We start from the raw sequence: 26,979 nt of genomic DNA on the forward strand, positions 1-26,979 counted from the left end.
TTATTAACGAGCTGCAGTTTTATTACATCACGTGCTGGCACAGATGCAGTATATTAATGCCATGGGTCATCAATAAGGTGCAGATTTGGTCCTCAATTTGTGTACTCTCACTGTGCACTTGCGGGAGTTAACACTGTATGCAATACCCGCAACCTCACACCAAATTTCAGGCCGTGTAGATAGGCAAGCATATATACAAATCATTTAGTAAGCAGAAATCCAAAATTTACCTTAACATATTAAGTTAGAGGAAGATGCGACTGAATTGATGCTTGAAGAATGCGCTTCCAGCAGCCATGATAAACAGTTGGCGGTTAAAGTTTTCTATGCACAATTTGATTTGACGAAAGTCACGAGACCTATTACTATCTATCCAATCACATTGATCTATAAAAATTAAATTAAAATAAGCATGTAACGACCACAAACGGAGGAAAATAGCGAGTAAAAGTACCGATACATCACTTAAAATGTACTCAAGTAAAAGTACACAATTTTTAAACTACTCAAAGTACAATTACTGATAAAAACTACTTAATTACTCTAACGTGAGTATTTGTAATTCGTTACTTCACACCCCTGCAAACCAGACAGTTGATGGTAGCAATTGACTTTCTGTAGTATGGGGAAAAAATAATATGGAAGTCAATGGCTACCGTCAACTGTTTGGTTACCAACATTCTTGAAAATATCTTTTATGTTCAGCAGAAGAAAGAAACTGATACAGGTTTGGAACAACTTGAGGGTGAGTACATGATGACAGAATTTTCATTTTTTGGGTGAACTAACCCTTTGAGCAATAAGAAATGATTTAAAACAAGGATTTGTTCATGAATCAGACATTACTACTGTGTACTGGCTTTTCTGTATGTGCCTGCCCTGTTTCCATGTCTTCGGGACATTTTATTAGGGTGTACTAGATTTGAGGGTTTTCATTCTTGGTTTTCTCTTTCTCAAACATTGTATTTTCTGCATGCAATCTGATCACTCTTACACAGTCAGAAGGAGACTCATTGTTGAGGTTGAATAGGCCTGTAGAGAAGGTATTCTCCATTTCTTTCTCTCTCTTTTAAAATCACTTCTGCTCCACAAAGCAAGTACCGCCAGCATAACGACAGGTGGAGTGGCCCGTAGTCAAAGTGAAATTGTATTTCAGCGACATTCATGATTTAAAAAGATGAGCTGTTTCGGTGGGTGCTGCAGGTGAGGAGTGTAATTGAACAACGATGAGGAGTGACAGGCTTTGGCAGCTCTCTAAATAACCCTTCGCAATCCCATCTCTCCAATCAGACCCCAATACCTGCCTTAGTCACTATTTACAGTAACTATTGCTCTCATTCACTCATTCCTCCAGTCGCTCACACACTCATTTATTCACTGACACTCAAACCTACTATCTCATACTGGCATACTACACTTGCTATGACATTGTGGTTGCTAAGTTGTTAAGATTTTTCCCCTGCTATTTAGTTCTTAATAGGTAAAACGCAGGTTCCCTTTTCTATCTAAAATAAAGAAAATTATAATGTCCACCATGTGGATTCTAAATGTCAGACCATATGGAAAGTAAGTAACTGCACACAGCTAAAACTCATCATGATAGAGTGCAATGACATCAATCTTGATTGTGAAAATATTATTCCTATTCATTTTTTTCATGGGGACAAGCTTACAGCAAATCACAATATTACAAATTTTATTTTGAAGGAAAATAAATAATGTAAAAACTTATATAATTACAGGCAGTTATTTTCACTGTAAAAACAAAATTATATATATATATATATTTTTTTTTTTGTATTATTATAACAGTTGCTGTTAAAGCATATTTATTTGTCTTTACCTTTAATTTCCAGATGGTTTAGTGCAAGTAAGAGGGGCTTTGCCGTTTTAAGATGGCCTCTCAGAGTTGTTAGGAAACTCGTATTGTGATTTGAAGTGTAGTTATGAAACGGAATTGCTGTCTTTTGGGTCAGTTTATTGGCATAGCCAAAAGTTTGTTTGTATATAACTTTTGAAATTTTTTTAAGGTTAATTTATTATGTATTTTTTTTAATTTTGTAATTTTTTTTTTTAATCTATTTTTGGACTTTCACTGTAAATACCAATGACACACCAGTGGGAAACCTTCATTTTTGCACTTCTGGGAATAAACTCTATGAATGTTTGACTTCATCACATCACTTCATTTTTACGCTTCCATCTGCCAGTACATTTAGAGCAGTGGTGCTTATACTGTTCAAAACATCTTTGGGCCTTTTTTTTCTGCGGTTGACACACCCCGTCGTCTCTCTTACAATTATTTATAATATGGTAACACTTTAGTATGTGGACCAATTCTCAGTATTAACTAGTTGCTTATTAGCATGCCTAACATATGGGCTTTTTATTAGTACATATTAAGCAATTATTCTACATGACCATATTGTACATCCCTAATCCTACCCAATACGTAAACTTAACTACCTTAACTACCCTACTAACTACCGTATTAATAAGCATTATATATGTGTAAAATATACACAATATATATAATTGTGGCTTTTATCCGGTAGCAATTTACATGAAAATGATATGAAACATAAAACAGCATTAAGTCTGATATTTGTGGTTTGTGATCACGTCTGGCATTACTAACTTGTAAGTAAACATATTGGAAAAGTTAAGTTTTGAAAGTGAAAGTGAAGTGACATGTGGCCAAGTATGGTGACCCATACTTGGAATTAGTGCTCTGCATTTATCCCATCCAAAGTGCACACACACAGCAGTGAACACACACACCTCTCTAACCATTAGGCCACGACTTCCCCCTTGTAGTTCTGGTATATTGATTGAACTGAAATACATACATTTCACATTTGAAGTTAAGGTATTCCTTGTCGTGTCGTCAGTGCTTTGAGATAGAAATAGTGTGGTCCTATCAGTGCTAGGCAAAGCCGATAAATATACCGCATGACCGTCACACTGCAGCTCAGCTGAAACATCTTCTTTCATTTATTTTGTTTTTCTCATTTATTTTTCTTTCAGTGCACAAAGTTACTGCAATGTTTATGCAGCATGGTAATCAAACCCTTTGAGCTGCTTCGGAGAGGCCTCGTCCCCGTCTCTGGGCTGTGGTTCTGGGAAAACAAATGGAAATGTAAATTGTTTGCTCTGAGTGGGAGCGCTGACCTGCACACACTGTAATCATGGCAGCTGAAAGTGAGATACAGCTCACACTTACACGTGCACAAACAGAGTGCTGCTTGTGTCACTAAATGTTTGTGTATTTTAATGTGTATTTGTGTGTGCATGTCAGTGTTAATCACCTTCATCTGGTCAGTAGCCACTGAGAGATACAGTGCTGGGTCATTAAACATCCCTCAGCTTTTCCTATAAGGATTGCAGTGATGTGTTATATGGGTAGTGGAGCTGAACCTTGCAGCCACATCCATAAAGGACAAACATTTAAAGTAACACAAAGCAATTGCAGCCACAGGGGATGAGAGCATCCCTATAAAAACCTTCAGCTGAAATTGGGATTTGCACTTGTACCCGATTGCTGGCTTGTCCTTGGTTTGGCCTTCAGCAAAGTTATAATGATGGATAAAGATGGAAACAGTATGAATGCAGGTTGACTTAATATTAATGCTTTAAGCAAAAAAAAAAAGAAAAATCAAATTTTCCAGCAAAATCCACATAATCTGAAGAACCATCATTTCACACAACAACTGGGGAAAGCTTGAATACCTCAATACCCCTCAAAATTGAATGCCTTTGTGCCATAGTGGTTTTCATATAGTATAAAGCCTGCTATTTTATAGATTTTGTTTTATTTTTATTATATATTTTTATAAATATGTACACACACATACACTACCATTGAAATGTCATATTTACCATTCAGAAGTCTGTGGTGGGTAAGAATTTTTGATAATTCGCTAATTCTCAATATTGTTGCTATAAGCATGCTTATTAAAAGCATATTGGCTGTTTATTAGCACTTCTAAAGCACATAAGAATGCTTTATTCTGGATGATCATATTTTAGATCCTTTAATCCTATCCCATACCTAAACTTAACAACTACCTTACTAACTATTTATAAGCAGCAAATTAGGAGTTTGAGGCAAAATTCGTAGTTAATAGTTAATAGTGAGAATTGTTCCACAAACTAAAATGTGACCGAATTTTCTTATGCATTTGAAAGAAGACTTTTATCATCTCCCAGGCTGCATTTATTTACAGTAAAAACATTAATTTAAAACATTACAATTTAACACTTTTTTTTCTATTTTAATGTTTTTTTTTTATGTAATTTATTCCTGTGATGCAAAGATGAATTTTCAGCATCATTACTCCAGTCTTCAGTCTCACATGATACTTCAGAAATCATTCTAATATGCTGATTTGCTGATCAAGAAACATAGTGATATAACAACTACCTTACTAACTATTTATAAGCAGCAAATTAGGAGTTTGAGGCAAAATTCGTAGTTAATAGTTAATAGTGAGAATTGTTCCACAAACTAAAATGTGACCGAATTTTCTTATGCATTTGAAAGAAGACTTTTATCATCTCCCAGGCTGCATTTATTTACAGTAAAAACATTAATTTAAAACATTACAATTTAACACTTTTTTTTCTATTTTAATGTTTTTTTTTTATGTAATTTATTCCTGTGATGCAAAGATGAATTTTCAGCATCATTACTCCAGTCTTCAGTCTCACATGATACTTCAGAAATCATTCTAATATGCTGATTTGCTGATCAAGAAACATAGTGATACATTTGTGATACATTTTTTTCAGGATTATTTGATGAATAAAAAGTTCAAAAGAACAACATTTATTTGAAACAAAATTTTTTGTAAGATTATACATTTCTTTACTGCCACTTTTGATAAATTGAATGAATATAACTGAAAATACCTCACTGACCCCACACGTTTGAACAGTTAAAGTTAGACATAGTGACTGGTTATGTATAACTTTTTATGTCATTTGATGCGCTCACGTAAAAAAAAAAAAAGCTTGGCGAGACAGACAGGGTGCAAGTGAGTCATGTTAATTCATTAGGGAACCTTAATCCTTGATAGGTGGTGTTCTGGTGGCGTCTGGATATTGAATTTTCTACATCCTGTGTGTAGAGATAATGCACTTTCCTGTTGGGTGGCTAAATGGCAAATGCCTTCTGGATCAGTAAGGGATTAATTTTTTTATACTTTTGAACATAATGGTAATTAAGGACTTTATACAACCATTCACCTTTCAAGCAGATTTAAGGTCCAATTTTGCATATAAAGAGGGAAATCTTGAAGTTTGAAATTAAAACTGTTGGTGGTGGCACTGGCTGTGAGGAGGGAAAGACTAATTGTAATGTGTATATCATGCAAGTGAGAAAAGAAATCATTGATCTTAAGTCTTAAATATTCAACAGTGCTGTGATGAGGAGTGTTGGAGGCTAATGAGGATAGCTTTGAAGTTTGTTGCCCTATTAAAACAGCTACAGACTGATCAAGCAATCAAATCAAAGCCCCTCACTATATAAGAAAACAAGCTTACTGAAGATTACATTTGTCTTTTATTTTTAGTTCTCTTTTTGTTTAACCCTTTATCTGTGTTTATGGCATTCAGATGATTCATGGTTTATGGAATTCAGCAGAGAATGTGCCAGGATCTTTTTTTTTTTTTTTTTTTCATAGACCTTTATTTTTTGGGGGGCCATAATAATAAAGCGTATCACCGTCCCATGCTTTTAAAGCTCTGAGACTGTAATAAACGAATCAACGACTCAGCTCTTTGAGGTAACACATGCTGGAAGGCTTCTATACAGACATGCACACATGTTTGCTGCAAATTAAACTGAATACAATTGGATAAATGTAAATTGTGTTATACTAATGATAACACTTAGGATGACAGGTGTTTATTAGTTTTGCCTCCTCTAAATGAAATGCATGGTGGACAGGCAGGTGCCTGAAGAATTAATGCCGAGTCTAAATCAGTTGACAGCATCTTATCCATTCATATCCAGGGCTCTCCATCCCCGTCAGCCCGATCCCCGGTGTTTTTCAATGTGATTGACATACTCATACCAGAGGAACAAGCAGTTGTCTAGATTGATTAACGCATTGATGCTCTAAGCCACACTTTATTTTGTGGGATTTTAACCCAAATCAATGGGTCACGACAAAGCTATTTAATTGGTGATAAGGAAGAAACAACAAACCTTTAATGTTGCGTCGTAAATTACACTTGTTTGCCTCTGCAGATCAGACCAGACAAGTTCCTTTGTCATCCTGTTCCCCCCCTCTCGCTCTGTTGTTTCTGGTTGGAAGAGACTGCTGGGCAGATTGAACAGTAAATTAAATGAATGTAGGCCATTCCTCAATCATTTCTCATTCCTTCAAAATGATTAAAGCTGATGTAAGAAGTTCATTAAAACAGAAAACATTAGACTCATTAAAAAGCCATTAAAACTATCGTGCCACCATGATTTATTCCATCAGTAGGCAGGGAGGTAGAGCGACATGGGAGGAGAAATGGGAGGGCAAGCTGTTTCCAAGATGAAGAAGCCCTATCTGAGCTTCCTAATTTGGAGTTTTTGGAAAGCCACGAGCTTGTGTTTGTGACTCTGGACCGAAGCCTTTGCTTGCCCTAGTGCAGAGTCATTGGACTGTGCCGATTAGCTGATCCAAGATCAGCTCTCTGTGTGTGTGTTTGTGTTATTGTGATCTCTCCGGGTCTCATTTGGTGTGGATTGAGCACCTATGATATTAGCGACCCATGATGAGGGGCTTTATTAGCCGTTATGATTGAATCAGCTGCGCTGCCTCCTTTGCTTTCCATTAGATATCCTTCCCTCCTCACCAGCAGCCACTGGCATTTACTGCTTTAAATGTCATAGGAGCTGATATAAGCGCTGGGAGGAGGGGGGTGGGCTTGCTTGGTCATTAGTCACAGTGAGGCTTGGTGAACTCTGTTCTTTATCGGATCCAGCAGAACCTCTGGCACTCAGAGATTTGAGGTGCTCCCATATGTTCCTGAACGAGATAGTAGCATTCCATGTGCCAGCATGCATGCATTCATGTTCTTGTGACCTTGTTTTTTTGTCTTTCATCTGCATTGATCAAAGCCAAGCGATATCAGCCATTCATGTGCTTAGAGATGTAGAACATTCCAACCTATCTTGGAGTTTCTTCTCTTCGAACCAAAGTAGTGATAGATCTTTTCTTACATATTGTGACGTACATCTGAGTGTAGGTTGGGTGGGGAATTGGTTCTGTGCATCGGTGAGTGGATTTTGAGAAGTGGACATTGTGCTTAAAAGTGAAGGCAGATGAACGTGAGCTTGCAGGAGCTGGGCTTAAGCACGATTGGAAAAGTTCTGCATACGTCTATTGCGAAGTCTGTCGTTTTTACTAGAAGATCCAGTTATGTCATTTTGATAAAAAAAAAAATTGAGGCCATTTTTTAAATTGAAACAAATGGATAAATCAAAGACTTGAAGCAAAAATTGAGATTGCAATAATATTCAAATGTTTGGTCTTTGAAGAAATTACTAAATTAAATTTTATTAATTGTATGTTTTATGTATTATATTTATATTTTATAATAATTATATTTTTTATAAAGAGATTTTTTTTTATTATTTTGTGATTTTTATTTTATTAATATTTGTTTGTTTTATTAAATGTATTTTTATTTTATAAAACACTATTTCATCTATTATATCTACTTATGTTTGCTATTATTCTGTGTTACACTGTCTTTTCGGCAACACTTTAATTTAAGGACCAATTCTCACTATTAACTAGTTGTTTATTAGCATGCATATCACACTCATAATGGCTGTTCATTAGTACTTATAAAGCACATATTAATGGCTTATTCTGCATGACCATATTTTAGATCCCTTAATCATAATCTTAACAACTACCCCACTAACTATTAATAAGCAGCAAATTAGGAGTTCATTGGGGCAAAAATCATAGTTAATAGTTGCTTAATAGTGAGAATTGGACATTGAAATAAAGTGTGACCCTTTTTTCTAATCTTTTATCTCTTTTTATCTAATCAGTACTGTCTCCATGTCCTATTACTGTGGCACAACAGGTCTAGCCACTGAAAAATAGCACAGTTGCTAATGCATTTTCAATCAAACCCCAGGTTTCTCCAGTAAGATTCTCTGGATGAAAAGCATCTGCTAAATAAAACACAACCCATCTTTTCCCTACCCAGCTGTTGGCCAGACTAACTAATAAGCATTTGCTAACATTTGTGTGTTGTTGCTAAAAAAGTCCCACGAAGAAAGCTTGAAAACTATGTAAACCTGCTTGAGGGAATATGTGGGTTGTGGAATCTAACTACACACAAACCCCACAAACAAATGAGCTTCTCAAAGCCTTTAAATTGCTGCTGTAAATATTTGCAATTTGAAAATAAGTGAATATGACCTGTGCTGCTTCATTTGAAGCTGCATACTTCAAAGAGACCAGTCAAAGAGAAAACAAGCAGCAAACAATCCCAAGGACTGTTGTAGCCCATTCAGCATCTCAGCGGTTAAATGGCGTGGACCGAGGCATGTTGGATCAGCTTGAAATAATGCTTCAGAAGTTTCTCCACCACTGTGTCCTATCTTTTCTTTTAACCTATAAATTTGATTTCTTGTCAGTCCCTTTGTCTGACTAATTCTTTAATTTCAAACTCTCGGCTTCCTGCTCAATTTCTTCACATTCCTCTCTTCCTTCCCTTTATTTCTTCTGATTTGCGTGGCGGTGTCAAGAAAAGTTTGCAACAAAGGAGCCGACTCTTATTATTCATTCAGATTCTTTATAGGTTAGCCTGTCAGTTCTATGCATATTTAAATATTTATTACTTCCTTTGAAAACCAGACAGAAATGCGATGCCGTGCCACCATTGGATATTCGCTATGTATGCATAAGCGTCAAGGCTCTGTTTTTTCCTCCCGCTTGTTATCTTTGAATGCACACTTAAACACGTACCAAACAGATGGAATTTCACACGCATCAAAAATAAGCGGTCATACACAGAAGATACCTTTATGCCCTGGCATTGAAGCTCTTTCCACCAGATCCCGGCTCACGTTTTTCAAAGAGAATCAAAGATTGTGGGGAGCGTGGTTTGTGATGTATTTCTTATATGCAAAACGGGCCTTGTGCAAAGTGGCGTAATTGCGTGTGATGTGGCCAAGTGACCGGCCTGACAAGGAGAAGCAGTTGATGTATTAGCGGCTGGTTGAGCTTGTTAACGATGGCTTGTCGAGCAATGAAGGGGAAAGAAAGAGAGAGAATCAGGGACAATCAGAGAGAATAGATTATGAAGGCAGCAGTGTGGAGCTAAGTGTTGCTCCCTCTTGTTTCTGCCATGAAACGGGAAATGGAGGATGGCGCTAACATTATTTTATTAATTACATCTCAGTTTGTCTCCGTGATGACAGTTCTTCCCCATCCTCCAACTCTCATCCTTTGCCATTGCACGTTTTCCTTGCCATGTTCTGTGCCGTGTGTGTGTGCAGGGCTCCAGACTGCGACCAAATAGTCACATTTTGTGACCATTTTTCCTGCTGGTGCGACTGCAAAATTTTAATATAATTATATTTAAAATTAATGCATAGGCGATTTCGTTAACGGTGCATCCAGTCAGTCTCTGTTTTTATGAGAAACGGCAAACGAAACTGAAAGCATAACGAAACTGTGCTACTCGTTTGAACTGCGCAGCGCTTGAGCCTGGTTTATACTCGCCGCGTCAGCACGAGTGCAAAGGTGCGCACAGCAAAAATGATGCGAATGTTGAGGAAATGATGGATGGTTTTCAAGCTAAAGTAAAAGACCGCTTCTTAAACCAGAGACAATTAGCTTTTCTTGTAAAACGTGACAACAAGATCGCGAATTCGAAAGTGAAAGCACCCGAAGTCCGGCTTATAACATAGCAAAAGAGGAACTTCCATTCACAAAATTCAAATCACAAATAATATTACTGATGAAAAAGAACGGGTTGAGTGTTAACCACTTTCATTTCCATTTAACTATAAGCTATGATAAAAGTTCATCAGCATACATTGATTAATCCCGTGTTGTAGCGCAAAAACAAAACAAAACAAACAAACAACAAAAAAAAAATATATATGTAGTGACCAAATCATGTGCTCGTGCGACCAACTAAGAAAGTTAGTCGCAAAAGAGCGACCAGTGGGAAGAATGAGTCTGGAGCCCTGGTGTTTTTTTTTTCTTAATGGTACATATTAATATCTTTTGAAAGGGTACCGCTCCAGTGACAGCTTTTGTACCTTTTTTTCTGAGAGTGTATGGGAATTTACAAAGTAATGGTAGACTTATCACATTTAGGTAATCGTGGCCTAATGGTTAGAGAGTCGGACTAGTAACCGGAAGGTTGCGGGTTTGAGCCTTAGTACCGGCAGGGATTGTAGGTGGGGGGAGGAAATGAACAGCACTCTCTTTCACCTTCAATACCACGACTGAGGTGTCCTTGAGCAAGGCACCGAACCCTCAGATGCTCCCACTTTCACTTTTATTTTATACTGTTAAAATACTGTGACATCTTATGTTATTTGTGTATTATTTTGTGATACACTGTGTTTTTATCTGGCCACTTTCAGTATAGACTGCAACTCAGATTCAAAACCTAACCATGCATAACATGGTATTTATACCTGTTTTTTAATCACTTCTTTATACCTTTTCCTGCCATTTTTTTAACCCCCTGGGGTCTGAGGTGATTTTGGGGCCCTTGAGATGTTTTGACATGCCCCGACATTTGAGCTCATTTGATTCATGTTTTGAGATTAGTGTAATTTGTTGTCGCCTACATAACTTATGGTTTTGTTATAATGTCCAGAAAGTGTCTGAGGAAATATTTTTTTTTAACAAATCAATTTTTTCTTTCTTTAACAAATCAAATTAGACCATTTTTAGTGAATTCAATAAAACGGTATTAGCATTGCAGTAGCTTAAGCATTAGAGCATGCCGATAACAGAACCAGTGTCATTGGTTGAATTCAATGAAGACTTTTACATTGTTACAAGAAAAAAAGTCATATTTCAAATAAATGCTGAAAAAAAATGAACTTTCTATTCACAATTTGTTTTATTGTTTTCGATAAAAAATGCAGTCTTGGTGAGCATAAGAGACTTCTTTCAAACCATTAAAAAATGTAAATGTAAACTTGTTAATATAAGTATATTATTTTAAGTTCTTGCTAACTGACAGCTCTTTTAAGCCATATTAGCTGAAAAACGGTTAGATGAACTTAAATGAAACATACTGACTAAACAGTATATTGACCAAAATACTTAGACATTACACTTTCTAGATAAATTAAAATTTTTTGGAAGAATTACAGTGACAGTGATACAATTATTTACCAATCAATGCATCAGTTATCTTGTGCATACACTACAGTGGTTCTCAAACTTTTTACAGCGGCGTACCCCCTGGGGCATTTAAAATTCTTCTGCATACCCCCTCTCTTCCACTTAGACCGCAGTTACACCTTTTCTATTAAAGGACATTATTCGCCCCCTTAAATTGATTTACAGGTGCATTTTTTAATTTATAGAGGCAAAGATTTTCTATCCTTATTAATTGTATCTTATGTCATATTTTATGTCATATTCTTAACATTCCATTAAGTGTATTATTAATATAAAAAATAAAGCAATAAATTATGGCAAATCGAAGTGATACTTGTAGATTTAAAAATAAAACCGCCAATAGGTGGAGGCAAGTCGCTGTCTTAATGAGCCAGGCGTTGCGTCTTTCATTCATTCATTCATTCATTAACAAAGCAAAATGCTGTAGTTATGAATGGGTTATTAATCACTGACTCTCCAAATCGTTCAAAGCCGCAGATTCGTTCACTAATGAAACACGGTTGTATGTTGCTTGGAGACGCACACCAGATGATACGGATTTCGTTGGAATTATTATTTATTATTTATTTATATCATGTATTTGACCGTTTACATCAGAAACATTTTCCTGTTTTTACATTAGAAGCGGCATTTTGGTTGTCAGAAATACATGTTCGGTTTTAATGTTACTTTAAGTTGGGGTAGAATTAAATGAATGCCAAAACTCAGAATTTTGCTCGCGTACCCCCCTCGGTCATCTCACTTACCCCCAGGGGTACGCGTATCCCAGTTTGAGAACCACTGATGTAGCCTATAGTAGAGCATTGCCAGTCATCTTGACAACCACCTTGAGTACCATGGTAGTATAACATTTGTATAATTTTTATGTGAATGCTGTTTTACGTGAATCTCATGACACAAGTTCAGTACAAATCTTAGTTTACAAAATAAATAGGTTAGCATTTAATGTTACATCACAACCACAGAATTGTGTTCGCGTACCCCCTCCGTCACCTCACGTACCCCCAGGGGTACGCGTACCTCAGTTTGAGAACCACAGCACTACATGAACTGCTTTTGATTAGCTTATTATATAAAGTAGGTGATTTCTGTCTTTTCTACTTATCTCCTTAGAAACAGCTCTGATTCTTCATCTGTCTTTGCATATTAAGATAGTGTGTTTGCAATAGAGGGAAAAAATCAAGGGTTAAACAGTGTCGATAGTGTTCTCACATTAATACCGTGGTTTGAAACCAAAGGCTACAGTGTGAAAAGAAGAGAATCTCTCATACACTTAAGTAATACCTTGTTCTTTCCTCTGTGACTTTGCATGTGTGTGATAATGTGTGTTTGTGTGAGCAGTTTTGTATTGTGGTGGCAAAGGTTTGCGTGTAGCCGGGCGTAGAAGACTGTGACCGGTCTGTCAGGGTCCAGAACAGGCAGTGGGATAAAAATTGGTCAACACCAGGGAGAACAGCTGCAGTCTCCCATTGCTCGGCTATGCCTGAGTGGACCAGCCTCCCTCCAGGGCCAGACGCAGGACCAGCACTCTCCCAGAACCCCAATGAACCAGCCTGACAACCTGCCTCTAGCCCCAAATGAATAAGTCAGGCCTGCCACTGCCAATCAATCCATCAGTCAGTTAGTCAGTCAAGCAGAGGAACACACGAATGCATTACACACACTTCTAGTACACAGAATAAGAACACGGCCCATTCTTATTCACAACAGATGTGTGGTATAAAATCTGTTCAGGCCTTTGTTTCTACTTGAGGGTAATACCAATGGTTTCCAAACGTGCTCAGCTGGAAAATGTGTTCTGTGTCAAAACAATGACAACAAAAATCAAAATAATATGTCCTATAACACTATTTCTAAGTCTTTGCTGTACTTTTAATTGTAGGTGGGGTCCTTATGTGTGTGGAGACAGGAGGCCTCATCGTTCCTGTAACTGGTGAGAGTTTTTGTAATTCTCTTTTCGTGTTTGTGCCCAACAGTGTCCAAGTCGAATGTGGGATATTCTTATTTATTCCGCCATATTGCACAACATTCTGTTGTTCGACGCTCCGATGATGACATACAACAGAATGAAACGGCTACCTTTTTTCCTGCTTTATTTACAGGTTTTATCATTTGCTGGGTTTATTATTATCTAATGAAGCAACTGTTTCTCACAGATGCATTTTATTTGCTTAACAGGGAATGGCGTTTTAAAAGTTTCCAAGTTGAAGATAAGTTTCCAAGTTGTACGGCTAACCCCAAGTTGCATTCTATATGCAGTTTTTAAGGATTTTTAAATCATTGTTGGTAACTTGTTTTAGTGAATTGGCATGTTTTGGATACCAAGCTCCATTCATAACATTTTATGCAAGTTTAAAGCAATAAGGTTCAGGTGTTGTAGATCTCACGAACTTTATTATATTTTGGTGTAACCTCTGTTTTTGTTCAGCAGCATATCTTCTGAACTGCTTGTTTAATTATTCTGGTGCTGTGTGTCTGTTGACATCGGTACAGACTAAATTAATTATACGTAAAATTTACTGGCTATTGAGCATAATTTTGTGTGTACACCAGATGTTCAGTGATGATTGTGTGGATGAAGAAATTTTGCACTCAGAACATTCACTTGTATTCACTTCATTTGTACTAGGGAACTTGGGTGATTATCTGCCTTAAGACATCTATCAATGCAAATTATCTATCTATACAAATTCTCTATGCAAAAAAAAAAGGTCAGAGAGGATCACGCCAGGTATTCCAGCTGCCAGCTAAAGTGATTACGACAGGCTTCAGAAACCTGGGTTGAGTGATGAAATAGAATAAAAATAGTGTCTGTTCGGCCAAAAAAAACAAAACACGATGACATTCATTTCACACCTTGCCTTCCTGTCTAGTTTTGAGAGCATGAATAATTAATAAGGATTAATAGATTGATCATGCATTATTGACGTCAGTGCCTCTTTCTGCTCTACATGCAGCAGTGCCAGATGACCCTCTTCCTCCTTATGCAAATTCTCATTCTGTGCCAACAGCCAATGAGCAGGATGCCAACTAAACTGTATTCTTAAAACAAACATTTCTGGGCAAGAATGTAGACGGAATTCAGAAAATATATACACGTGATTATCATATATCATATTTTTGGTTATCAGTTATCATAATGACAAAGTTAAATGTCTGAACTCATTAGCACACTTAAAGGAATAGTTCACCCAAAAATGAAAATTTGCTGTAAAATTCTTGTCTTGTTTTCTTGTCTTGTTCTTGTCAAGGCATTTAACTTTAAACCATTGCTTCTGGCCAAAATACAAAAACATAATCCATAATAACACTTCCTCCAGTGAAAAAGTCCATCCTCTGTTGTCCTCTCACATCAAAATCCACCAACATATTTGTTTAGAACTATTTTGGACAGTTTTTGTTTGTAAATGGTGCTTGATCTGTGCATATTTCACTTCTGATTCAGACAAGACAACTTTTTCACTGGAGAAAGCAATATTATGGATGGAGAACTCGTATTTGAGCCAGAAACAACGGTTGGAAGTTAAATATGTATTAATGATGGATTTGTTTCTTACAAACACACAGCTTTTCGCTTCAGAAGACATTAATTGATGGACTGGAGTGGTGTGGATTATTGTGATGTTTTTATTAGCTGTTTGAGCTCTCATTCTGACGGCACCCATTCACTGCAGAGGATCCATTGGTGAGCAAGTGATGTAATGTTACATTTCTCCAAATCTGTTCTGATAATGAAACAAACTCATCTACATCTTGGATGGCCTGAGGGTGCATTTTGTTTTATTTTTTTTTTAGCAAATTTTCATTTTTGAGTGTATTCCTTTAATACCTATTAATTTTATATTCCATTATTAATACCTAATACCTATTAATTTTATGTTCCATTAATACCTATTTCTCTTCCTATACACACACACAGAAGGGAAACAAAATAGGAATCATATTATTTTCATATTGAAGCAGTACATGTTGAACTGGAGCGTAAAAACCTTCCTCTGTTTAGCGTACAGCTGCAGTGCTGTTCCCCAAGTTCCACCGTCCCTCACAAGATGCAATGAAACATTAATCAGCAAATTGTGCATTACATTTGTAATTAACATTCAAGAGAGTTTAACTTTGCAATGTTTCATTAGTTTATATGCAAATAATTTTGAGCGATTGCCTCATTTAGTTTGGGAGTGCAATGATGTATTGGCCTGGCAGAAGGAATTGGAACACGAGAGGGAGCGGTGCGTTCGAACGCGTGTATATGCAGATCAGTGAGTGTGGCTGTATGCCATGATGAATGTTCACCTTGTCTGTCCCAGGCCTCCATTTTAGATGCATTTTACACCGGCTCTTTAAATGCAGAGGAGGAATGTTAACCTTAGCCCCATTCACAGCACAACCAATTCTCTTGTCATACTACATCAACCTGAAATATACCTGCATCTTGATTGCTCTTCAGGTGCCCGTGTGCAGACGTTTCTCTCCGCCGTGCCCTTTAAATCTAGTTTTGTTTATGAACCTGCATTTATGAGAGGCAAACAACAGTCCTCTGCACATCTCTGCGTCCAGCTTCATCTGTGTGCTTGTGCTCGTGTGTGATGAGCTTTTGCACTGTGAGTAATGTTTACTAACCTGAGTGGGCAGCAGATTGCAAAAATGCATCAGACTGTTATTACTGGGTGGTGACTGCATGTGGCAGCTCGGGCACCCTGCGTACAATGCAGATTACTCATTCTTCATGGCCTTACAAGCTCTTTTGTAAAATCTAGATCATTTCACCCTGTCATAATGATGCTCCTCATGGTTTTAAAGCCATTTGGATGGCTCTCATTTTTTGGCATGCATGTTGATTGTGTTTTACCTATTAAATTGGCTATTGCGTTAACCCACTTCTAGTCTCTTCATGCGTTAAGCTGTTTTTTGGAAGGTAAGGAAAACACATCCATCTGGGTCAGACTGTGGAATATCTTTTCATTCATTATTCAGTCCGTCACGGGCCAGTAATGTGATTGGATGTGACGCGTGTCAGGATCTGGTCTCGCCGACGACTCAGTCGCAAACCTAATGAGAAACAGCGGCTCGCTCTGTGGGACTCCTTTTTTCAGCAGCTCTTAAAACGAGTTTTGCATGTTAAAAGGTGTACTTGGGGAACTTAGTCTGGTCAGCTGTGATGTTTGCTTCTGTTATTCAACTAGTGTAGTCTCGCAGCTAAAAGGCTGCTTTGTAAGTAGTATGTTTTTACATGCCATAGGTGAGAATGACTCTCTGAGCTTGTGTATGATGTATGTTCATGTTCTTCACTTGGCAGAATTATGAAATTCTGATGTGGCCAGTAATGGAGATCTAAAGCTTTAAAACCCACCTATAACATACTTTAACCACATTAAAAGCCTGAAATACATTGTGATTGGATCACAAGAAATACACTTCAGTTCCAAACTTTGGGGTCAGCACAATATATGTAATATTAGAAATCATTCTAATATGCCGATTCGCTGCTCAAGAAATATTTATTATTATATCAATGTTGAAAACACTGCTTAATATTTATGTGGAAACTGTAATGCATTAGTAAGCTGTAATAGAAAGTTTAAAGGAATAGCGTTTGTTGAAATATATAATATATATATATATATATATATATATATATGTGTGTATGTGTATGTGTGTGTGTAACAATATAAAAGTCTTTACTGCCACTTTAGATTAATTTGCTGCATCTTTTGTGACTAAAAGTATTAATTTCCTTAATTTCCTAATTTATTTAAAATTAAAAAAATTGTAATGCTTTTTTTTGTATTTTTCCCAAAATCTTTTAAACTGTCAGTAAAATAGTATAACTATTCGTACTTTTAATGTGGCATTTTTTTTATTTTTAACATTGTGCATTTTTTTTCATAATGTTTTTCATAATTTTTAAAACTGGTAGTAAAATAGTATAACAATTCATATTTTTAATGTGTCATTTGTTTATATTAAACATTAAAATATTTTTACTGCATTTTTTGTATTTTTACCCAAGTCTTTTAAACTCATATTTTTATATATACTCATAGACTCATATTTTTAATGTGACATTTATATCACTAGAACTTGACTATCTGTCTAAATGATGGAAAGCATTTTGAATCATATGTCAATGTCTTTAAAATTCTGTAAATGGAAATATTTTATGTTGACAACCTTTAAAGTAATATGTGCAGTTTTCATTTTGTGTGTGTATAAGTGTAATCAAATCATTCCAGATATTATCAGGATATGGATTACCAGGTGTAAAGGGAGACAAAGATCTCCCTGTGAACTCTTTAATTAAAAGAAGTTCATAAATTTGTTAAGTTGTTGGACAAATGATGGAATTATTATGAAAGTATGGTAAGGAGACACTAATATCCCTATGTTGTGATTAGATGAACAAGCTCCTCCTAGGGCTGGATAATAATTCAATATCAATAGGCTATGTATCGCGATATAATGTTTTTCAATAACGGTGATATAATTTTTAAACACATTTCCGATATTTCGATAAACATTACCAGTGTTTCCCATACATTGATTTATTTGTGGCGTTTGACTTCGTTGAATAAACATGAGCACTGCACGTTTCAAAATCAAAACGTGGCGCGGGTGTTTTATATGAATGTATCTCTGAAGGGAACCGACTGTCTTCAGAAAAGTTTCGATGGCATTTTCATTTGATCTGATAAAGTAGCGTTCATGAGCGGAGCTGCTTTGATTACAGCCATTACTGGAGAAACCGCTAGTTTTCACACTTTAAAAGTGCCTCCTCCTGGCAGAGAATGAGTTTGCATTTTCAATAATAAGCCCGTCTCCAGCAACATGTTTTTGTTGTTGCTCAATTTGATTGTTTTCTGCAGCAACTCAGAGCACTTTTCATATTCTTTATCCTGGCTGAAGCACATTTGTTTCAATCTATAAGTATAATCAGCCTACACTACGAGTCTAAATCTTTGGAACTAAGGTTTTTTTTCTTTTTTTTTTAAGAATTCTCTTCTGCTCACCAAGCCTGCATTTATTTGATCCAAAGTACAGCAAAAACAGTAACCTTTTGAGTTATTTTAAATCTTCAGAAATCATTCTAATATGCTGATTATCAATATTTAAAACAGTTGAGAATATTTTTCAGGATTCTTTGTTGAATATAAAGATCCAAAGATCAACATATATCTGAAATAAAAAGCTTTTGTAACATGCACTATAACATTCAAAAGCTTGGAGTCAGTATATTTAAATTATTATATATTTATTATTAAATTATGAAATTTCAGAAATGAATACTTAACATTATACACTATTCCATTCAAAAGCTTGGAGTCGGTATAATTTGTAATTTTTTTTTTTGGGAAAGAAATTCTAGAAATTTTATTTAGCGCTGCAATTTTATTTTATTTATAATACTTGTATTTAGCAAGGATGCTGTAACTTGATCAAAAAGATTATAATGTTACAAAAGATTTCTATTTCAGATAAATGCTGTTCTTCTGAACTTTCTATTCATCAAAGGAACCTGAAAAAAAAATCTATTCATTTGTTTTCAACATAATAATAAATGTTTTTGAGCAGCAAATCAGCATATTAGAATGATTTCTGAAGGACCATGTGACTGGAGTAATGATGCAAAAATTCAGCTTGGAAATCACAGGAATAAATCACATTTTAAAATATTTTCAAACAGAAAACAGTTATTTTAAATAGTAAAAAAAAATCAAAATGTTACTGTTTTTGCTGTATTTTGGATCAAATAAATGCAGGCTTGGTGAGCAGAAGAGAATTCTTTAAAAAACATTAAAAATCTTACTGTTCAAAAACTTTTGACTGGTAGTGTATGTCAGCTTATAGTTTGATATAAGGTAAACATTAATTTATTTGTGCTGTTTTTTTTCTTAAATATTATATAGTTTTATAGGAGGAGGTTTCATAGACTTGGAAAATTTTTCAGAAGTTTTTAGGTACAGACATCTGGCAGTTCTTGGCAGTTTTTATTAGGCTTTTTTTTTTTAATAGTGTTCATATCGATATCGGAATTATATCGTATCGACCGAAATTAAGAAATATATCGTGATATAAATTTTGGCCATATCGTCCAGCCCTAGCTCCTCCTAAACAACTTTTTAGAACATTTAGCATCCAGTACATATGTTCCTGTTGAGTGCAGTACGTTTGCCTCTTTTGTCCAGTGTAGCAATAAACAAATGCAAAATCTCAGCTTGTAAATTGTCAGTCACTTTTAGTCCATCTCTTTATACTATTAAGGACTTTTGAGGGGTTCCTTTTTCATATTAAGGATCTTGATGGCGTCTGTGAGCGCATTAAAGAGCAGCTGGCCATTACCTAATGCAGAGACTCCATAATGCTCCACGCTTGCCCTCACCTTTGATTTATGTCCTCAGGCTTGACATAAACGCGGTATTATTAAATGACAAGTGCCAATACGTGACATGATCCATGTGAGATCGCTCAGCAAAAGTGCCTTTCCATCAGAGGCTAAGGGAATGACTTGCTAGTGGTCCGTGACAGTTGTCCGATATGTAAAATGTATGCAGTTTTTTTCAAATTTACTTTTACCCTCCCCCCAAGCATGCTGGAAGAGAGCCGACAGCCATTTTTCTGACAATTCATTTGTCAGTCCTATTAGAGAAGTGCAACTGGACTTTTGACTTGTGGAGATGAACAGCCTCAGAGTTTTTGACTTTTAATACAAATAAGTGCTTTTCCAGCGTCGGAAACCTCGTCTCTCAGGTGAAAGTTTTGCTAATTGCGCAAAGAACTCTCAGCTAGAGTTTTAATTAGTATAATGACTGTATATCTCTTGATTAGAGTGTGAGAAGGTCAGTGATAACTTTGCGGCATAATGAGATTACAGTATAATGCTGATATTGCAGCAGTGATTACAGAGGATTTAGCCTCTCGCTCAACAGACGATGGCCCGTAACTGTTTGGTAAGAGGTTGTCTCAGGACATCTCTTATTCAAATGAGAAAAAAAAACTGTGTGAGCACTGTGGGGCACTTTCTGTTTTATCTTTCATAATGAAATTCTTATTAAGCAGCTGGGTTATTCAGGACCCTGCAAAGCTTGATTAGTTGTTTCATTTCATATTTAAGATGGCCAGACAGTACTGTTTTAATTACACTGCAGATGTTGGGAGGCGTTCGGGCATCTTCTCTCAACCGGTCTCTCGGGAGTCGGGGGTAGACGCTAAAAGAAATCGTTTTCTCTGTCTTTCTTTAATTAGGGTCTTTTTATTTGCATGTGTCTGGGTTTTTTCAGAAGAAGTTGCAAAATAAGTGCTGGAGAAAGCAGGTGCTGCTGCTTAGAAATATCAAACGGCAGATTAAAGCTTCTATCTTGGGAATAAATGAGGAAGAACTTTGGTAGATCCTGTTTCTTAATCAAATAGGTTTGCTTCTGAATTTCTAGACTGAATAAGATAGTTGGAGCATGAAATATTAAGTGAATTTTTTATATGTACTCATTTGATGAATTAGAAATTAAAGTAAATATTTCCAAGGAACCCAGTGTAGAAAAAATGGAATAAAGGTTTATGACTAAGACTGTACTGCAAAGAAATGTTTCCTTTTATCCTCATTATAATCAGGGAAGCTGTCTGAGTGAACAGTGGATTTGTATTGGCTCGTTGTGATGTCTGGATGTGCCAGTTTTGCACTCTACTAGTTTATCAGAATGTGGGTGTTCTGGGCTTTGATCATTTGTAAGCTTGCATGATTTCACTTTTTGCAAGTTTAATTTGCATTGTTGTTATCGTTTATTTTGTAACAGACAAGACGGCATGCAATTAGCTCTCAAAATGATCTGCTTGAAATGTATTTTTAAAGTTGATCATGTCCATCTATGCAACATTCATGTATTGTATTTTTCTCACTTACTTTATTCCATGTTATGACACAATGTTTTACTTAATGTTATACATATGAATTTCACTGTCTGTATGCAAAAACTTGCTGAAGACAGTAAATTATACTTTTTGGTCTGTTGTCTTTGATGATTACACTGAAGAAATTACAAGATTCAAATTAAACGTTTTTTTATTCTCCAATAATATAAAATTAAAAGTGAGTGAATAAATTAACAGTCAATAAGATTCCACTGGTTAATGCATTAACTAACAATGAGCAATACATGTATTGGTTTTTATTATTCTTTGTTAATGTTAGTAAATAAAAATACTACTAGTGTTAGTGTTATCTCAAATCCATTAAATACTATTAACGGATACAATGTTTGATTTTAATAATGTATTAGTAAATTAAGTAAGAATTAATAAATGCCTTGGAAGTTTTTTTCTAAATTCATGTTAATGATTGTATTTAATGTTCAATCACTTATTATATAATTAGTTATCTAATTGACTAATGGAAAATTATTGTAAAGTGTTGTAAACTTTACCTACAAATCTGATGTGATGAAACTTGGTAACAGTTACTAAATAGGTAACACTTTTACAATAAGTTTCATTAGTTAACGTTAGTTAACTACTTTAGTTAACATGAACTAATGAACAATACTTCTACAGCATTTATTAATCTTAGTTAATCTTAATTTCAATATTTACTAATGCATTGTTAAAATCAGAAGTTGTGCTTGTTAACATTATTTAATGCACTGTGAAATAACATGAACTAACAATAAACGACTGTATTTTCATTAACTAACATTAACAAAGATTAATAAATGCTGTAATAAATGTATTGTTCATTGTTCATTCGTGTTAGTTAATACATTAACTAACATTTACTAATTGAACCTTATTGTAAAGTGTTACCACAAAATGTAACAACAAATTCAACAATAACAAAGTAAAAAATACAGCGAAAACATGCAACCTTATTAATTATTCATATCTCTTATAAACTGTTAACGCCAGCATTGTAAGGTTAAGTGTATTTTATTTGATTTTATTCCTTTGCAACATTCTTCTACGATGAGATCTGAAGTCAAGGATTCACCGTAAATATAACTATCCTAAGTAATTTTTACTTGTAAGATAGAGTATTCATTTCTATATGCTTGAATTGAGTACAAATGTAGAACTAGCCTTCTCATTTTCAAGTTCATGGTTGAACTAACTTATTCAATGTAGAAAGAACTCACTCTTATCTGCTGTGTTCAGCACACTTTTTCAATGTTAGACCTCGAGGAACTGTGCTGTGGGCACTACACTCTGGGATGAACAATTGATCTATGTAAGATCAGTAATTAGAGGTTTTGCAGTAATTGAATGCTCTGGAGCCAGCACAGAAGCAGGGTCAAGAGTTTCCATGAGAAGGCAGATAGAAGAGATGTCTGAACAACACGAGAGATCGACTGCAAACATGAGGAAGGAGGGACACCAGAGTGCAGTGGGCTAGGAAAGCTCGACCCCGAGCACTGAAAGAGGAGGGATTATCAGCGAGACAGAGGAACTCAAAAGGGATACCGCGATTTACCAAACCCCAATTTACCATAATTCAACACTTCAGTGCATCCACTAATCAAAACATTTAACCAAAATTTTATAATAAAGATATCGCACAGAGGCCTTTCAGATGCTTAATCCATGATTAAGAAAATTAAAGTGTGTTTAATTTGATTAAGAGGGAGCATAAACACTTCCCATCTGTTAGTCTCTCTCCAGAGATTTCGTGGTACATCAGGGAGAAGGATGTGCCTTGAGGATAATGTCTGCAGGGACTGTGCTGATTATAATGGCTCTTAGAAAAAAAACAGAAGCTATTAAGCACAGCTCTGAAATAAGTTATTACATCTGCCCAATATAGAAATGCATGCCTTCAGTGATTCTTGTAAAGAACAGCTGAATGTCTGTTTTCTTGGTAAAGGTCATGTAATGGTTCTCTATTAATATCACTCTACTGAACTACCAAAGGGAGGGGGAAAGTAATAATGGTGCCCTTATTTTTATTTTATTTTATTTTAGTTGTATGTTTTGCTTTTGTTTTGTTTAAAATACACTAATAAACTCCTTCGGATGTCCTTTTATTTTTTTTATTATTTGTTTTGAAGCCTAATCTTTGAAGTATTCATTCATTCATTCATTTTAAAGCCTATTCTGGAAGAAATTTTCATTCATTCATTCTGAAGCTTATTCTGTTTGAAAAGACACTAAGTAACATTTTATTTGTTTTGTGGCTGATGGAACACTTGTCTTGGACTTATTTTGACATGAGTTCAGCATTGCGCAGATGCTTTTGATTTCTAGATGCCATTCTAAAAATGTGCTTTGCTGCTTTATTTGTGATTCAGTATTATTTTACTCTGTAAACTTAAAGTGTCCAAAAATAAGAGTATTGAGCAATGAGCAGTATTCAGCATGTCATGTCATCTCAACACTATGGCCTTCATGTCTAAAAAGTAGGGGTGGGAGAAAAAATCAATCCATCGATGCATCGCGATTCTCTCTCCAACGATTCTGGATCGATTCTAAGCTTAGTTTTTAACCAGATGCGTGATGACGCTGAGTTTGCTTTAGAAACTTGCTTCCAATTCCTCACACACATACACCACTTGAACCTTCCGTAAAATAATCTGTCATAAAGGGAATTACAAGGACATTCGTGGGCTTCATTGCACCGGGTGTGCTGTGAGAGACGCGCGCTTTGTTTGATGTTACACTTGAAGTGTGCGGTCTCGCCCGTCTGTATTTTCCTTAAAAATGCTCTACGAAGTCACCATTTATGTGGTTTGGAATTACTTCCAATTACATTACTTCTAATATTACAAAAGAGATTCGTGCGTGAATGCAGCTTAATAGATCTCCTGCTGTCTATGATGTCATAGTAAAAAAACAACAGTAAAGATGAAGAAAAATCACTCACAGTTCTTGAATGGAAAACGTTCAGATAATCTTAAATACTGAAAGCACTCTTTGTTTGTAATATGTTTCTATGCTCCTCTTTATTGTTTGCTACTTGCTTGTATGTTTTGAAGTTATATTAGCTTAAAATTCTTAACATACAACTGTTTTAATTATTTTTTTAAAAGTACTTAATTACTTATGTAAGGATATGTAAATGTAAGGATTTTAAGATTCTCAAGTCGGCAAACTAATTAATTAATAAGGGGGGGAAAAAGTAGATCAAGAATTGTTCTGGAATCAGATCGTGACTCCCAGAATCAGAATCGGATTGGATAGTGAGGTGACTAAAGATTCCCACCCCTACTACTGACCTTTAACGCATGGCGCAGTGTGAGGGAGCTGTGTGTGTGTTGAAACTGCAGACCAACGCCTTCCGGAGGAGGAGGAGGAGGATCTTTCATTTCTTCATAATGTACAACAATTTCATCAAAATCATCCTCTTCTGCCGTCGCCTCTGCCTGCTCCACCTGCACCTCCATTGTAGCGTTTTCATTCTGCTGCTCCTGCGTGTCTCTCTCATTCATTCTCCCGCTGTCTATGATGTCATAGTAAAAAACAACAGTAAGGATGAAGAAAAATCACTCACGGTTTTTGAATGGAAAACGTTCAGATAATCTTAAATACTGAAAACACTCTTTGTTTGTTGTTTGTTATATGTTTCTATGCTCCTCTTTATTATTTGCTACTTGCTTGTATGTTTTGAAGTTATATTAGTTTAAAAATCTTATAGGCTACAACTGTTTTAATAATTTTTTTCAATTTGTAATTATTTTAAAAAGTACTTAATTACTTATGTAAGGATATAAGGGGGGAAAAAGTAGATAAAGAATCATTCTGGAATCGGATCGTGACTCCCAGAATCGGAATCGGATCGGATCGTGAGGTGACTAATGATTCCCACCCCTACTAAAAAGACATATTTTAGTCCACTGATATGGCTGCATCACTCAGTTGTAATCAATTCCGCAATTGTTTTCTAAAGTCTTGTTTGCATAATTCAGTCATGCCTGTCCTATGTTAGCATAGCTGTTTCTATTTGTAGTTATTTGCATAACTGCCATCATGTTTGAGTGAAATTATTTCTGCATAACAGGCAGAGTAAATGACTCTAGTTTAGTCGGTGGAGGGTTTGTAGGTGAGATGACAGATGACAGATAACCGACAGTAAATAGCTAACTCTAATGCACTCATTTCCCAATCTGCACTCACCATGACCATTTCATTTATGAAAGTGTTGTGCCTTAAAGAGTACTGCATTTGCTTTTTGCACACACCAGCTGATGTTACAGCTTGAGAGTTATTGTTTGGAGCGGAGTTTTCTCTTTTTTTATCTTAATAGCATAACCATATGAGATAGATTTTTATCAAAGACAGGCCCATCAATTATTCTTTGACATCCCTTCAGATGATAGGCACTTTTTTATATCAGTCAGTTTGCGGTTCGGTGGGGAGTGTAGTTCACTTTTGCTTGTCTTTTTATGCATGAGAAACCAACGGGTTCACTCTGGTTCATTCTAGTCTCATGTAGCCAGACCTTTAGCTAGAAACTTTTTGACTTAAATAATGGTGCGGTGATCAACACAGAAAACACTGTAAAGGTAGCTGAAAATGTGTATAGGCATCATCCAAAACCCTTTTCGTATGCATGATTCAGCACATAAACCAATTATACAGTTCGGATCGTGTTATTTTAGTGTTATTTATATGCTATTATAAATAGTATATTTATTATTATTTTGAATGAGCTTTATTTTTGTATTTTCGTTCTTGTTATATTTTGCCTTTTGTATTTATTTATTTATTTATTTATTATTGTTATATTTAGCTTTTAAGTATTTTTAATTAATTTGTTTTTTCATCTAATATTTATATTTTATGTTGTTTCTGCTTTATTTCAATTAAGGTTTTTTAATAGTTTTAGATAACAATAACATTGTTCTGTTCATGGATATAGTTCACTTCTCTATATAGTTCACATGTCTTTCATAGAATTGATGGCACTAACCTGAAAAACTTTGGCAAATTCAGTGATTTAGTTCATCAACAAAAGTACTTTTTTTTTTAATCAAATTGGTAACTTATTTCTAACGTATTTCTGACTAGTTTATCTACATTTTTGTTAAAGGGGTCATATGATGTTGCTAAAAAGAACATTATTTTGTGTATTTGGTGTAATGAAATGTGTTTATGCGGTTTAAGGTTCAAAACACATTATTTTCCACATACTGTACATTATTGTTTCTCTTCTATGCCCCGCCTTTCTGAAACGCGTCGATTTTTACAAAGCTCATCGGTCTGAAAAGCAAGGTGTGCTCTGATTGGCCAGCTATCCAGTGCGTTGTGATTGGCCAAATACCTCAAGTGTGTGACGGAAATGTTACGTTCCTTACCATATTGTGATGCCGTGTCCCGGCCGGAGCGACGAGACAAAACCAATAAAACCCATTATAAACCAGGCATTTGTTGCATCCAATGGGAAATAATTACGGATTATAATGACTTATACTGTCTTTTTACCGCGTAAACATAAAACCATGTCTGCATTTGTGATCGGAGAAATGACAAACAACAAGCGCTACTCTACACTGCCCAAAAAACTCGCTTTAAATATAAAAAATATAAAATATAAAAACTCTTTAAATATAAAAAAACGTACTTACAATCTGTGAGTCAGAACAGCCGGCATTGTAGTCTACTCTACCAG

The 26,979-nt window shown here is 35.6% G+C and overlaps 1 protein-coding gene across 1 annotated transcript in view; it reads left to right on the forward strand.

The window, feature by feature from the left end:
• The window catches only part of LOC107670182 (teneurin-2-like), a 613,574-nt gene that overhangs the window by 79,804 nt on the left and 506,791 nt on the right, over window positions 1–26,979 (forward strand). Inside the window, exon 3 of the mRNA XM_016462702.1 lies at window positions 13,279–13,329. The gene's annotated coding sequence lies outside the window, so the exon portion shown is untranslated. The remainder of the gene's footprint in view (window positions 1–13,278; window positions 13,330–26,979) is intronic.

Source organism: Sinocyclocheilus anshuiensis, unplaced genomic scaffold (assembly GCF_001515605.1).
Source record: "Sinocyclocheilus anshuiensis isolate Anshui unplaced genomic scaffold, SAMN03320099.WGS_v1.1 scaffold640, whole genome shotgun sequence".
NCBI lineage: Eukaryota > Metazoa > Chordata > Actinopteri > Cypriniformes > Cyprinidae > Sinocyclocheilus > Sinocyclocheilus anshuiensis.